The sequence below is a fragment of the Ursus americanus genome, chromosome 18 (assembly GCF_024610735.1).
Source record: "Ursus americanus isolate L20-20 chromosome 18, mUrsAme1.1.p, whole genome shotgun sequence".
Classification (NCBI taxonomy): Eukaryota; Metazoa; Chordata; class Mammalia; order Carnivora; family Ursidae; genus Ursus; species Ursus americanus.
This window is the reverse complement of record NC_142144.1, coordinates 33,656,389-33,671,651: the sequence shown is the minus strand read 5'-3', so window position 1 is coordinate 33,671,651 and position 15,263 is coordinate 33,656,389. Positions and strand designations below refer to the sequence as shown.

General features: G+C 36.3%; 1 protein-coding gene across 2 annotated transcripts in view; it reads left to right on the top strand.

Annotated features, from left to right (window-relative positions):
* Positions 1-15,263, top strand: part of ZCCHC7 (zinc finger CCHC-type containing 7) — a 243,829-nt gene that overhangs the window by 162,524 nt on the left and 66,042 nt on the right. The window lies entirely within an intron of this gene.

Here is a 15,263-nt window from a genome sequence, read left to right as displayed (position 1 = left end):
TGGCCAACAAATTGACTTTATAATCCTCCCTCAATTGCTCTTATCTTGCAAATGATGTTGAATACAGTGTTTATCATTCCTATTAAATTGGAGGTGGAGTAAAAGGGCTTTTTGAAAGTTATTAAATGAATACATAAACATGTAAGGAAAATTATCAAGTGAATATCTATGTAAACATCTATGTAACCATCACCCAGGTCAAGAAATAGGACATTGAACAACCCCTGAAGCATGTCCCTTCTCAACCATACTTCATCTTTCTCCTCCCCCATAGATATATCCATTACCTTGACATTTATAGTAATCACTTCCTTGCTCTTTGGTTTTTAACCTTTCTTTGTTTATCTTTGCCCCATGCATTCTTAATATTTTTACTATATATTTATGTATGGATAATACTACTTTGGATATTTTCAAACTTCATGTAATTAGCACTATCTTGTAAGTATACTTCTGAACTTGTCTTCAGTCAACATTACATTTGTAAGATTCATTCATTTTGATATATGTGGCTCTAGTTCATTCATTTTTAACTGCTGTATAGTATTCTGTTGTATAAATGTACCACTAATGTATCCATTCTCTTATCGATGGACAGTTAGATTGTTGGAAATTTTTGTAGTTCCAAATAAAGCTACTGGATGATTTTTTATGCATATCTTTTGGTGTACATATATGAGGATTTCTCTAGAGCAGAGGTTGGTAAACTATGGCCCACAGGACAACTGCCTGTTTTTGTAAATACAGCTGTAATGAAACATCCGTGCCCATTTGTGTATGTTATTGTCAATGACTACTTTTGGCCTACAGTGCCAGAGTTGAGAAGTTGGAGACCTTTTGACCCACAACGCTGAAATATTTACCATCTGGCCTTTTAAGAAGAAAGTTCTTTGGGGTGCCTGGATGGCTCAGTTGGTTGAGTGTCTGCCCTAGGCTCAGGTCATGGTCCCAGGGTCTTGGGATGGAGCCCCACATTGGGCGCCCTGCTCCGCGGGGAGCCTGCTTCTCCCTCTCCCTCTTCCTGCCGCTCCCCTTACTTGTGTGCGCCCTCTCTCTCAGGTAAATAAACAAAATCTTAAAAAAAAAAAAAAAAAAAAAAAAAAGGAAGTTCTTTGACTCCTTATTTTAGAAAGTGTAGCTAGGAGTAGAATTACCTGGTTAAATGGTAGTCTTCAGCTTTATTAGATTTTGCAAAGTGTCCTGCAGGCATAATTGTATGAATTCTTGTTTACTTACCTTTTAGCCAGTATTTGGTATTGTCACAATTTTGTTTTGCAGTGGTATCTCATTGTTTACATTGCTAATTCTCTGATTACTAATGAGGCTAGAGATTATTTCATATATTTATTTGATCTTACATCATTCTTCCATCTTTTTCTGTTAATTGCCTGTTCATTTTTTTTGCCCATTTTTCCTATGTGTTATCCTTTTTCCCCCCTTAATAGTTTGTGGGAGTTTTTTGTATCTTCTAGATATGAGCCCTTTATTTATTATATGCATGACTGATAACTTTCCTCCCAGTCTGTGGCTTGTCTTTTGATTTTTATTAATGATGTCTTTAAAAAGAAACACTTTTTACTTGGAAATAATTCCAAATTTACAAAAAGTTGCAAAAATTAAAAATAGTACAAAGAATACCTGTATGCCCACTATCCATATTCACTTACTGTTCACATTTTACTCCATTTGCCTTATGAATCATTTGTGTGCTTGCTCACACCCTTTCTGTGTATTATGTATGTATGTATATGTCTATGTATGTGTATTTGCATAAACACACAATTCTGAAGCATTTGAAGGTAAGCTACATATGTCAGGCCTGTAGTTTTTCCCCAGATGCTTTGGTGTATATTTACTAAGAATAGAGATATTAACTTATATAACCATAATACAGCTGTCAACTTCATAAATTTATGTTGATATAATTTTATCTAAACTACCAACTATTTTAGTTTCTTAATGATGTCATTTGATGTTTAAAAGTTTTATATTTAAATGTAATCATTTTATTAGTCTTTTTCTTATAGTCTGTTCTTTAAAAATCCTTCCCATCTCTGAGATTTTAAAATATATGTATTTTATATATCCTTATACAATTAAAAATTTTTTGCTTTCATATTTAGAACTTTAATCCACTTAGGAATTGCTTTTGTATATGGTGAGAGATGAATTCCAATTTTGTTTTTCCCCATTGTCCCAGCACCATTTATTGAATAAATCACCTGTTCCCTATGGAACAACACTTATATCATACATCAAGTTTATGAAAGCAAGTCTTTCCTTGGGCTACATGTCTATTCATATGTCTGGACCATGCTGTCTTAAATATAAGAGCTTTATGCTAATTATTGACATCTAGCCGGGCAAGTCTTTGCCAGCATATTCTTTTCAAATTTAGCATCTACTCTGTTTAATGGTTATATAGCAAATAACTCATGTAATCATCACCTAGTCAAAATATAGGATATTACGAGCACAATGAAGCCCTCAGTATGCCCTTCCCTGGTCATAATCTTTGCCTTCTTTCAAGAGGTAGCCTGACTTTTCTGATAATACTTTCCTTGATTTTCGGGGCGCCTGGGTGGCTCAGTTGGTTAAGTGTCTGCCTTTGGCTCAGGTCATGATCTCAGGGTCCTGGGATCGAGCCCCACATTGGGTTCCCTGCTTGGTGGGGAGCCTGCTTCTCCCTTTCCCTCTTCCTGCCACTCCCCCTGCTTGTGCTCCCTCTCTCTCTTTTTCTTTCTCTGTGTCAAATAAGTAAATAAAATCTTTAAAAAAAAATACTTTCCTTGATTTTCTTTATAGTTTTATCCCTGCTGCTTGCCCTAAGGTACTGTCCAGATTTGCCTATTTTTGAAGTTTATATTCATGGACTCATTAAAGATATATAATTTTGTTTGTGTTTGCCTTCCTTTGTATAACATATAGCTGTAGTTCATTTTATTATTTTGTTTTTTAATTGATGCAGATTATTTCATTGTATGACTATTTCAGAGTTTATCCATTCACTATAAATGGATATTTTGGCTATTGCTAAAAGTGTTGCTTTTAACATGTGTGTTTTGTGTTTCTTTCATGTGTATACCAAGGACTGGAATTGCTTTGTTCTGTGATATGCTTATTGTCCACTTGAGTAGATAATGTCAAATTCTTTTTCCAAAATTGTTGAACCAATTCACATTTTAACCAATAGTGTATGAGAATTCCCGTTGTCTGTTCTTGTTAATGCTTGATGTTGTTCATGTTCTTAATTCTATTCTGGTAGGTGAGTATGTGGCTTCAATATGTATAGATCTGATAACTAAATGAAGTCAAACCTCTCGTTTCATGTTTATTAGTCATTTAGATATCCTCTTTTGTGAATGACCTATTTTAAGTCTTTTTCTAGTCTTTCTTTTTATTTGTCTTAATAACTTATAGGGGTTTATTCTATCTTGTGGGTGTTAAACCTTTATATGTTGAGTAGATGGCTCCTCCCACTCCATGGCTTACCTTTTCACTCTCTTAACAGAGTATTTTGTTTTGTTTTTTGATGAACAGAAGTGCTTGATTTCATTGTAGTAAAAAGTTATCAAATTTGAATTCATGCTCTACCACTTACCTACTGTATGGCCTTGGCCAGCTTTGAGCTTTAGTTTACTTATCTGTAAATAGTTGGTAATAATATCCATGTTAAAGGGTAATTGAGAAGATTAAATGAGATAAAGCACTTATTATAGAGCTTTTCACCTAGCAGTCCCTCAATAGATGTTAATTGCCTTCCCCATCATTTAGGGTGCTCATTTTCATAGTGTCTTTTGGGAAATTGGGTAGTATTCATGAGCTATTTGCAAATGAATGTTTTGGAAATTAGAATCTCTTATAATTATCCCAGGAATTTAGAAGGTGGCCTAAAATAGTAAATCATAATTAATTTGCCCAGAGAACTAAAATGTAACATTTTCTCTGATGAAAAGGATTTATACTCAGTATGGGACTCCCGAATAATAAAACTCCTGATTGGAGCATCTTATCCAGAAAATGAGAAGCTATATAGTTAAAAATGATCTAAAACCTATACATAATGCATCATATTTTAAAACTAAGGGTAGATATCTTTGCCTCCAAGAAGAAAGCAAGGTTTCTTAAATGACGAGAAATTGCTTATCACTCCAGCCCAAAGTACTTTGCCCCTCCTAGGAGCTTTCTGATGTTTATTGATAATTTTCATTTTGCCCTATTCCATCATTCCATTCATTCAACAAATATTTATAGAGCACCTCTTATTACATATCAAACCCTATGCTAGATGAAAGGGACAGAGCACTGAGAAATATAGACTCAATAGTTGCCTGAAGGGAGCTAAAAAGAAGAGTGGAAAAAGTTTTTTTAAAGGTTATATTCTATATACTGTATACTAAAAAAGCAATCCTAGCATTCTGGTAATGGAGAATTGTTCATAATGGACCAGCCTTCCCAAACATAATTATACTCTGGACAAAATATTATACTATAACTGTTATATATAAAATACAAATTTACATACACACATATCACTGTAAGCATACTTTAATACTTAAAAGCATAAAATATCGGAAGGTACTGGAGACCAACCAAAAGCCAGGAGTCAACACTTGGAATAAAGAAGCAGCATTAGTAGATGAGTTTGTTTTTATGGCTTTTTGCCTGAGAGCAGTAACTAATTGGCATGACATGGGAGTGGCTAGAGCTCAGAAAGAAATTCAGTCTTACTGGCTTCGGGAATCAGAAGGGAGGCTACTACAGCAGCTGGAAAGTGAAAGGGAATTCACAGAGGGAGAAGCCCTAATAATGCATATAAGCATTTGACAAATTTTTGATCCTTGAACAAACATCAACTGTCTTTAGAGGAACATAACAGAATCCATAGTTTACAAAGTATCATTTACAAAGTCTAGGATGTAACCCAAAATCACCAGAAATATGAAGAATCTGGAAAATTTGATGCATGTTCAAGAAAAAGCAGTCAGTAGACACTGACTCTGGGATGACCCAGAGGTTAGAATTAGCAGATGAAGATTTTAAAACAGCTATTTTGATTATGTTCAAGGGTATAAAATATGCATATAAGGAAATAACATACATGAAATCTCAGAGAAATAAAACTATAACAGAGAACTAAATAGAATTTCTAGAATTGAATTCTAGTATTTTTACTTTATCTGAAAAAAAAAACTGAATGAGCTTAATAGCAGATTGAAAATGTCAGTGAACTTGAAGACCAAAAAAGACTGAGAAACAGATGGAAAATATATTCAAAAAATAAATATAAAAGAGCAGTGCTTCAGTGACCCATTGAACAATATTATAAGATGTAATACATAACGTTGGAGTTCCAGAAGGAGAGGAGAAAGAAAATGGGAATAATATATTTAAAGAGATAATGGGAGAGAGCTCCTCAAGTTGGTGAAAGATAAAATTGTACATAAGAGATGCATAGTCAAATTGATGAAAATCAAAGATGAGAAAAATATTAAGGATGGAAAAGATAAAACATGCAAAGAGTAATAGGCATGTGAAAACTGGAGTGTTCCAATTAATATCAGGTAAATAGACCTTGAGACAGAGTAGTACCAGAGATAAACTAGGACATTTCAGAAAGATCAAGGGATCGAGTCATCAGGAAAAGCATAAGAATCAAACAGACCTTCAAGATAGACAAATTGGACAGGATTAAAGGAAGAAAGAAGTAAGTCCACAATCATAATTGGAGATTTTAATACCTACTCCTTTCTCGATGAGGATAACAGTCACCCACCTTGACTTAATTGACATTAATAGACCACAAAACCAGTAATTGCAGAATATGCATTCTTTTCCAGCGTACGTGGAACATCTAAAAAGGCTTTCAGGTTCTTCCTTTTGCTGGGCTCTTTCTCTACCACCATCTCCACCAACTGCCTCATCTCATCTGCCTTCAGTCCCATCTCAGCCTGGCTCAGGAATCTACATTGAATTCTCTCTTGAATTTTTATCACCTCTTTATTTGGATTTTATGACCTAGACTGTTCAAAGTATTGTTACTTCTGTATATCGTTATTATTCATTCAGTCTTCTCTATGGATGATATCAGAGTCTTCTCTCATTGTAACTCTTTTCTAAACATTCCTGCCAGTTTTAACCCACATACTTTTAATCTTGGTATTCTTAAAAAAATCAGTTTATCTTTGTTTTCAGTGTTTTGATAGGTTTATTTGAGAGGATTTCCTATTCAAAATCCTGTCCTAAAAACAAGGAACAGAGCGGACTTATATTTTTGTTTCTGTAGAAGACAGTAACTAGAATCAGTTAAATAAGAGGGGGAACGGGCTGTTCTATTTGTACATGGTTTCAAGCTGGTACAGAAAACATTTTCAGGGAGAAAGCTACAAAATATTACTTAGGTCCTTAAATATATCTTTTACTACATGTAATTATAATTAGTCTCATTTTGAAAGCCATACTTAATTTTACACTATTTGTTATGGGGTTTTACAGTATAGAAATGATTTTGAGGACTAGAACTTACTAAGGGAAGGAAATATTTAAGCTTGAATATAAACACTAACTTCAGCAGGTATACATTTAATAGTGGTTTTCCCTCAGGTCCTGCTAACCAAAGTACTTACCTGGCAGGTTCTGTTTCCTAGGCTAAGGATGCCCAGAGGACTCTGTCACAAAAGAGCTGAATTATGACCTTTGTTTATTAAAATATGCAGATATAGGTAAATATTCTGTAATAATCTGCATTTAAGGTCTTGCATTTTAATAAAGAGATGTACTTTGTCCCTACTCCAGTGTATGACTCTTAAGGTCACAGAGTTCCAACCTCTTTCCAACTTGCAAACCTCTCCTCTCTGTCTTAAGCCTTTTGAGCAAGCTCGTGTGATAAGTATACTCCAGTCTCTTCAGAATAAAATATGATCAGCTCCCCTTTCAGGACTTTGAGACATTGTCAGTGAATCAAGAATGTACTTTTCAAATTCTGCATCAGAAGTTGGTAAAATATTGTTTGATGGGTATAGAGTTTCAGTTTTGCAAGATGAAAAAAGTTCTGGAGATGGATGGTGGTGATGGTTGCACAACAGTGTGAATGTACTTAATGCCACTGAATTGTACATTTAAATATGGTTAAGGTGGTAAATACTAGGCTGTGTATATTTTACCACAAAATAAAATTTGGGAAGAAAATTTAAGAAGGCCTTGAACTATTTTTTTTCTTATGAAAATGACATTGGCCCCAGAGGCAGAATGCATCTTGCTGTTTTTTGAAAGCTACCCTAGCTCCTTGCAGTCAGTACATATGAATTATAATATAATAGTATGCATAAAAAGTGTGGATAGTACAATGATTTTTCTGTTCCATGGGGTTCAGAAATCATTTGGGAGAAGTAAAGGATATCTACCATATCCTAAAATTTGTATTTGTCACTCCAAAAAAATGTATATAAATTACCTTGATTTCAAGGGAAAACAAATTTTTACTCCCCATTCCAAGATTTCACATGACAGTCTAATTATAGCGTCTCCAAATATTCCCATTGTTTAAAAACAGAGAATTTGATGATGGAAAAGCAGGCTCCTTTTTGTTGTCCCTCCCCACCTGAATTTTTATTTTGAAATGAATAACAGAATTTAAAAGGGCTTTCTGATTTATTCTATCCCTACTTCTCCCCTGTCCCCATTACTACTTTTATATGAAAATATTCCTGAAAGTTACTTCTTTTGTTGTTTAGAAATTTGGGAATGCAATTGTGTTAGAGACACCTCAGTCAGATTATTGTAGTAATGGAGTTACAAGAGAAAAATAATTCTGACTCATACAAAATTACCAGAAGGGGAATTTTTAGGTTTATTAAACAGAAGGGACAATTGGATTGGTTTAGTCATCAAAATAAACTGTGACCTGCTAGATTCCCAAGTTATAGATTGTGCTTGAATTTTCCACTGGGAATGAAACATTCCACTGTCCCTTTTTACTGTTTAACTTAAGCTGCAGTGAACACTGGGAGAATGGCCCTGTGGCTGAGCTGCTTATTTTTTTTTTTTTTAATCTATTCATTTTATACTTTCAGACAGATTTTTCCCTGGGGTGAAACAAAGGTTAACTGAAATTTCCTCTGTTGTGTACCTGAACGAATCAGCAGTTTGAGAAGGAAATCCCATTGATGGGCCAAGAGAGTGACAGGCTCTATTTAAAGAATTCCCCCGACTGTGTGGTAGACCAGCCATGCCATGAATTTAACTGTTCCTGTGGTCCCCATACTTGTACCCACCAAAAAAGAGAGAGAGAGAGAAAGCGACTTTGTTCTGCAAACGTAGCCCTAAGCTTTGAAAACCACGAGCCATTGAGTTTTGTGAATTCAAGTTAGACAGCAACAGAGGCCAAGAGTCTAGGGGAACAATATCTGAAAGGGAGTACACAAAAACAGGTAGAAACTGTTTAACTGTTTTATTTCTCTGTGTGTATACAGATTTATGTGTGTTTATGCACACGCCCCAAAGAAGCTATGCCTTTCTGTCATGTTATGTAGCTGGTCCTAATTATATTTAAGCAGTGATGTTTGTTACATTTTTAAATTTGTTAATTTTTTTGTTTTGTTTTTACAGCTTTTTTGCACCATAAAAGTATTCTGGTTTTAGCAGGACCTATTGTATGTATTGGAAGTGAGAGTAAACACAGTATGAGTTTAAATGGTTAAAAAAAAAAAATGGACCTTTATATTACCTCTGCAGGAGCTTTACTGTCAGGGGGCAGCTCATGTATTTTGTATTTTTCCTGTTTAAGGGAAGCTGCTTTAAATATGAAAAGATGGTATCTTGAGTTGGATTAAACATCCTTAATTCATGTGTATTTAACCTCAGGACTTGTGAGCCTTGTTGAAAATCCAGCTTTTAACCCTGCCTAGTAGGCCTCAATAGTGCATACTGCGTAGGGATTATAAATAGTCATAGTCTTTTTCTGAGGTGGAGGGTATTGCATATTCCCAGGGGGCATGAAGTATTTGGATATCTAACAAATATTTCACATACATTGCTAATTTATATTTCTATTTACAAATTTAGCATTTAATTTTTTTTAAAAACCCTTCCTTTGTTATTTGAAACTTTTTTACCAAAAGTTTCTTAAGTGTATCTTTCTCTGTAGTGTGGATAAGAGCTTACAGAGATTTTGTAAAGCACTAGAATTAAGAGAGAAAATAATACAGAGTGATAGGTGTCTGTCTAGGAACTTGGAGCAGGTACCATTTGAGTTGGTTCCTGGGCGGGGTGCAGGACAGGAATTTATCTTACAGATCATGTAGGGGCTGGATTCATGCTCACAAATGAGAAATTAAAATCTAGAGAGAGAATATGATTAGTACAATATTATTCAGTATGTTTTGGAAGGACGTAGGTCTCAATTCATATCTAGTGTTTACTTATACAATAAACTGCCTCTCTTTTATTCTGAGATGGTACTTTAAAAATCATTTCTCTCTTATTTGTCAATTATACCTCAGAAAAGCTGAGGAAAATATCACTTCTCTCTTAACTCTTTTTCTTGTCCTATTTCCTGACTTTTTCTTGTCTCATTCTTGTCTGTTCCTTGTCTTTTCTCATTCCTCTCTTATTTTTCAATACTGGTCCTCCCGCAAATAGTTTATAGCATTGTAAGTTAAGAGCAGGATTTGGGGGAGTAGAGCTAACCAGATATTCCATATGGTCTATAAAGGGCTACATTGTTCTTGGATGTTATTTTTTAAAAATCAGAATTGTATTTACAGTGTTGGTTAAGTAAGCTATGAATCAATCAAATACTCATTAGTTGATGCTTACATAAATAGAAGAGCTAACCAATGCAGTAGATAGATGCTAATTGATTTTTAACGATTCGTAAAAACAACTGACATCTTTTTCTTTAAAGATTTTATTTACCTTATTTGAGAGAGAGAGCATGCGCATGCATGAGTAAGGGGAGGGAGCAGAGGAAGAGAATCTCAAGCAGACTCCCCCACTGCCGCAGGGCTTGATCTTATGATCCTGAGCGGAAACCAAGAGTCAGAGGCTTACCTGAGCCACCCAGGCACCCCCAACTGACATCTTTTTTAGGAAATCACTTAATTCTTCCAATTTCATTCTTTAAATAATATTAATTGAGCTCCTGCTATGTGCCAGACACCATACAAGGTGATAGAGATACCCTGGAGAGTAAGAAGAAAATAGTTCCTGACCTCTATTACAGACTTTAGTTAAACAATTAGAAAGCTGGGACATTATTTTTATGAAACCTCAGTCAAGATTCTCTCTAAATAGAAGACTAAGTCTGCTCTTCAGATAATACCATTATTCATATCCAGGATGTAATCCTGTGTTACAAGTGGAAAAGTGCAATTTGAAATTCAACAAGTTGTTTCATTAGTAGTTGCCATGTGCTACATAAAAAATAATATTGTGTAGATTTTCCATAACAACTTTATTATGGACAGATGGGAGACTATTGATAAAAATAATGTAGAGGTGGTGATAACATTTTGGTTAAGAGCATGGTTTGGAAGTGAGCCTCCAATCAGCCAGCTTTGTGACATTAAACAAATAATTTAAAAATTCACATAAACCTTGGGACGGCTGGGTGGCTCAGTTGGTTAAGCATCCAGCTCTTGGTATTAGCTCGGGTTATGAGTTCAGACCTTGTGGAGCCTACTTAAAAAAAAAAGAAGAGGGGCGCCTGGGTGGCACAGCGGTTAAGCATCTGCCTTCGGCTCAGGGCGTGATCCCGGCGATCTGGGATCGAGCCCCACATCAGGCTCTTCTGCTATGAGCCTGCTTCTTCCTCTCCCACTCCCCCTGCTTGTGTTCCCTCTCTCGCTGGCTGTCTCTATCTCTGTCGAATAAATAAATAAAATCTTAAAAAAAAAAAAAAAAGATAGATTCACATAAATCTCATCTTTTTCATTTGTGATATGAGCGTGAGCAAACAGTCTTGATTTTTTTTGAAGATTTTATTTATTTGAAAGAGAGAGTGCACGAGCATGAGGGGGAGTGGCAGAGAGAGGGGGAGAAGCAGACTCCCCACTGAGCAAGGAACCTGATGTGGGGCTCAATCCCAGGACCCTGAGATCATGACCTGAGCTGAAGGCAGCCACTTAACCTACTGAGCCACCCGGGCACCCCCAGTCTTGATTTTCTTGATTTTCTTCCTTTAGAATGGTCTGTTGGTGGGGATTAAAAAGGAATTCTGTATAACATGTATTTTCTTTGTCTGAAGGTATTGCACATTAAAATTAATTTCCTCAAAAATCAAGATGAACATTTGTATAAAAGTATACTGTCATCTAGCATGAGTTTTTTTGAATGCGTTTTCCTTTGAACTCCAAGTTTTATGTAATAATTTCTAATTCTCCATAACTTCTTGCTTGTTCTATAACAGTCTTATCTTTGAGTAATAGTTATCATAGGTACATTCGTAAATATTTGTGTTTTGAATTTAAAGACAATTCTGTCAGTAATCTTTCTGGAGCTAAATTGAAACTTGAATAGCTTATGGGGCTTGTTTTCCATGCAATATCCAAATCCTCCCTCACATACTGAGTCTTCTGGTGCCATGTTAGAAGGTAGAAGTTTTAAGGTAATAGGGCTCCAAGTTTTAAATGAGTATTTCTGTTGTGGTCAGACTACTCAAACAGTTGTCCATCTACTGTCTCCAGTTTCTGTCCTCCAATTCTGTTGTTCAGTCGAGTTTTGTCTTATTGCTTCACCTGGACTTCTCCTGTCAGGAACACCAGGGACTTTGCAAATAAATACAGGAGTCAGTTCTCAGTCTTTATCTTACCCTGACCTTTCAGTGGCACTCCCTATAATTGATAACACCTCTTCTTTGCTATCTTTTCTTTAGTTGGCTTTCAGGGCATTCACCCTTCCTCTCAGCAGGTTTCCTCTTACTTCACTGCTTACTCTCTCCTAAGTCCTTGCTCCTCTTTCTTCTTTCCGTATACTCATTCCCTTGGTAGTGTCACCCAGTCTTGTTCTAAACACCATCTCCATGCCACACTTGGCAAGTTTATATTTCCAGTTCAGATCTGTCTTCTTTTTTTTTTTTTTTTAAGATCATATTTATTTACTTGAGAGAGCACGAGTGGGGAGGAGGGGCAGACAGAGGGAGAAGCAGGCTCCCTGCTGAGCAGGAAACCCGACTCAGGGCTGTTCCCAGGATCCCAACATCATGACCTAAGCCGAAGGCAGACGCTTAACTGACTGAGCCACTCAGGTGCCCCAGATCGGTCTTCTTCTTCTTCTTCTTCTTTGTTTTTTAATTTTTTATTGGCTTTTTTTTTTTTTAATTTTTATTATGTTAGTCACCAAACAGTACATCCTTAGTTTTTGATGTAGTGTTCCATGATTCATTGTTTGCGTATAACACCCAGTGCTCCGTGCAATATGTGCCCTCCTTAATAACCATCACCGGCCTATCCCAGTCCCCACCCCCCTCCCCTCTGAAGCCCTGTTTGTTTCCCAGAGTCCATAGTCTCTTGTGGTTCATTCCCCCTTCTGTTTACCCCCCCCCCTTATTCTTCCCTTCCTTCTCCTACCAATCTCCCTGCTATTTCTTATGTTCCATAAATGAGTGAAACCATATCATAATTGTCTTTCTCTGCTTGACTTAATTTCACTTAGCATAATCTCCTCCAGTCCCGTCCATGTTGCAGCAAATGTTGAGAAATCGTTCTTTCTGATGGCTGAGTAATATTCCATTGTATATATGGACCACATCTTCTTTATCCATTCGTCTGTTGAAGGGCATCTTGGCTCCTTCCACAATTTAGCTATTGTGGACAATGCTGCTATGAACATTGGGGTGCATATGGCCCTTCTCTTCACTACGTCTGTATCTTTGGGGTACATACCCAGTAGTGCAGTTGCTGGATCATAGGGTAGCTCTATTTTTAACTTTTTTTTTTAATAATTTTTTATTATATTATGTTAGTCACCATACAGTACATCCCTAGTTTTTGATGTAAAGTTCCATGATTCATTACTTGCGTATAACACCCAGTGCACCATGCAGTATGTGCCCTCCTTAACACTCGTCACCAGCCTATCCCATTCCCCCGCCCCGAAGCCCTCAGTTTGTTTCCCAGAGTCCATAGTCTCTCATGGTTCATTCCCCCTTCTCTTTACCCCCCCCTTCTTCTTCCCTTTCTTCTACTGATCTTCCTACTTCTTATGTTCCATAAATGAGTGAAACCATATGATGATTGTCTTTCTCTGCTTGACTTAATTTCACTTAGCATTATCTCCTCCAGTCCCGTCCATGTTGCAGCAAATGTTGAGAAATCGTTCTTTTTGATGGCTGAGTAATATTCCATCGTATATATGGACCACCTCTTAATCCATTCGGCTATTGAAGGGCATCTTGGCTCCTTCCACAATTTAGCTATTGTGGACAGTGCTGCTATGAACATTGGGGTGCATATGGCCCTTCTCTTCACTACATCTGTATCTTTGGGGTAAATACCCAGTAGTGCAATTGCTGGATCATAGGGTGGCTCAATTTTTAACTTTTTAAGGGACCTCCACATTGTTTTCCAAAGTGGCTGTACCAACTTGCATTCCCACCAACAGTGTAAGAGGGTTCCCCTTTCTCCACATCCTCTCCAACATTTGTTGTTTCTTGCCTTGTCAATTTTTGCCATTCTAACTGGCGTAAGGTGGTATCTCAAGGTGGTTTTGATTTGAATTTCCCTGATGGCTAATGATTTTGAACATATTTTCATGTGTCTGTTAGCCATTTGTAGGTCTTCATTGGAAAGGTGTCTGTTCATATCTTCTCATTTTTTTATTTGATTATTTGTTTCTCGTGTATTGAGTTTGAGAAGTTCTTTATAGATCTTGTATACCCGTCTTTTATCTGCAGTATCATTTGCAGATATCTTCTCCCATTCTGTGGGCTGCCTCTTAGTTTTTTTGACTGGTTCCTTGGCTGTGCAGATCAGTCTTCTTAACACAAGACTAAAAGCTTCCTCAGCATCTTCATTTGGATGTCTGATATTGCAAATCCAATGTGTCCAAAATTGAATTTCTCTTTCCCCTAAAACCTGATCAGTTGCAGTTTTCAGTTGCATTAATTCTATCCTTTTAGTTGCTCAGGTCAAAAACCTGGGAGTCATCCTCGTACCCTGTTTTTCTCTCTTACATTCATATCTAATTCATCAGGAAATCTTGTTGGCTCTACCTTCAGAATATATTCAGGATTCTTCCACATCTTAGTACATCCACTGCTATCATCCTGGTCAGAAGTATTATCATTTGTTGACAGAATTCTTACAGTAGCCACCTCACTGCTCTCCTTGCTTCAGAGCCCTCCATTGACTTCCCATTTCACTCAGAATAAAAGCAAGAATTCTTATAAGGCCTACAGGGCCCTTCATAATCTGGTATCCTGTACTTCTTTGACCTCACCTTCCCCTTAACTTACTCTGTTGTAGCCACATTGGCCCCCCTGCTATTTCTCAAACACATCACAAATATTTCTACCTTAAGGAGTTTGCTTTTGCTGTTCCTACCGTCTGGGATGCTCTTACCCCAGAAGTGCATGGCTAATTCCCTCATCTTTAAGTTCTTAAGTAAGTATCAATGAGGTGTACTCTATCCACATTATGTGAAATTGTAACTTCTACCTAACGCTACCAATTCCCATTATCCTGCTCTACTTTTCTTTTTTCCAAAGCACTTACTACTGCTAGCATATATCATTTACTTATTTATTATGTTCTGTTTATTGTCTCTCTTCCTGCCCCACTAGAATATAAGTTCTACAAAGGCAGCGATCTCTCTTTTGTTCATTGATATATCCTAAGGACCTAGAATGGTGGAATATGGCAGTAGCTCAGTAAATACTTGTTGAATGAATGGTAAGAATTGGTAATAATTATATGTTTAGTTTTATCCTCATTATACTGTCAGTCTCATTACACCCAATTTTTGTTTAGGGGTTTGGGCGGGTTTTTTTTTCTTTTAGCATTTGTAACTATTTCTAAGAATTTATATTTCATAACTTTTATTCTATCTTAGAAGTCTTCCAAAGAACAGAGAGAAAATTTATTTTTCTTAATAGAATAAAACTCTATCTCAGATTTAATATACGGGTCCATTGGATCCTTTTATAAATCTAAGATACATCATGGGATCCTAGTGATCTTATTTTTACCATACTTGGAAACATTCTATTATTTCATCATCCTAAAAATAGTTTTATCATTACTCTTCAATTATTCCCAACTATGCTA